Below are 1,640 nucleotides of genomic sequence, written 5' to 3' on the forward strand. Positions count from 1 at the left end.
ACCACGATCACCACCACCTCATCATCATCCCCATCACCATTATCAATACTACTATCTCCATAATCACCTCATCGTCATCATCATCATCATCGTCATCATCATCATCATCATCATCATCATCATCATCATCATCATCATCACTACCATTAGCACCACCACCATCATCACCATTCTGATCATCATCTTCATCGTCGTCTTCGTCATCATCATCATCATCATCATCATCATCATCATCATCACTACCAAGATCAGCACCACCACCACCTCATCATCATCATCATCATCATCATCATCATCATCATCATCACCACTATTATCACAACAATCACCTCATCATCATCATCATCATCATCATCATCATCATTATCACCAACATCACTTCCACCATCATCTTCACTACGATGACGACCAACACAAGTAAAACTGACACCAGCACCATCTCATCCTCCCCCCCCCCCCTTCCAGTCCTCATAATAAAGCTATACTACCGGCCCATACGGTTCCTATATCACATAAAGTCACATTTTTAACAATTATAATTATTTAAACCAAAATAATCAACCGCTTATACGGGCTAAAAAATAATATATTTTTAAAGCACCAAATTGTCAACAAATATTTCATGGATTACGCCCCTTTGTTTTAATATAGCTCATATAGGCGGATTTTCATCTCCCTATTTCACACTGTTAGAGGAATTTCTCAATGTGGTTCTATATCAACATCGATTAATAATGGTCTCAAGTTACTTTGTACCAAATGTGGTGCTTTCATCACTAATTTGCACAATTTTACCCTAATTCCCCTAGCTATTATAGGTTAAAAACAAAATTTTGGTGAAAAATATACTTTATCTGTGTTGATATCCGTTTTGCGACCTGATTTGGGGGTCTGGCATAAGAAATATAACAAACTTGTGGCAAATTTTCCGCAAAACTAATGAATGAATAACCTCCACATTCTTACCTCTTATCAACATTGTAGCATTTTGTGTCATCATTGAGCGATTTTACAGTTTTAGCTTATGAGATTTGTATTAGAATATTACAAAGTTGCGAATCAAAATTTTATAACAAAATTTATGTTAAAAAATTATAGTTTGGATTATAATTATAAATGCTCGTACTCTATCAAAGGAATCTCTCTATCGTGACATAATACATCATCTTTGTGATAACTGTGGAAATTTTCAGACAATTTCATGGAATTGATTCTGAGAAATATTTGACACAGTATCCCATACCCCTAGAAAAATGACATATTGAGAAAATAGCAACATAGCGTTCCCGCTTTTCACACTTTACTTACTACTTGTTTACCTTTTTACCGTGTTTTTGTGCCTTTAAGATAATAAAATATCGTTTTCCACCAAAATCTCAAAATCAATAATTTGAATGATTTGACCCAAACCGCCCCTTAACCCATAACATTGTGGACACTTAGACCAACATAATACAAGTAAACATGGCCTCTTATTCTATCAACCAGCCTTGTTGATTGGATGTAAAGATTAGTCACATTAAACTCAGTAATATAATCTGAAATGTGATTAATTTTTTTTTTTTGCAATGGCACAATTGGATATAAAACTGATCAATTTTTTGGACAATTCTCTTTGTGTTTTTTTCAAACACGTACAG

The sequence above is a fragment of the Berghia stephanieae genome, chromosome 9 (genome assembly GCF_034508935.2).
Source record: "Berghia stephanieae isolate SIO BIC M18660-M18661 chromosome 9, UCSD_Bste_1.3, whole genome shotgun sequence".
Lineage (NCBI taxonomy): Eukaryota > Metazoa > Mollusca > Gastropoda > Nudibranchia > Aeolidiidae > Berghia > Berghia stephanieae.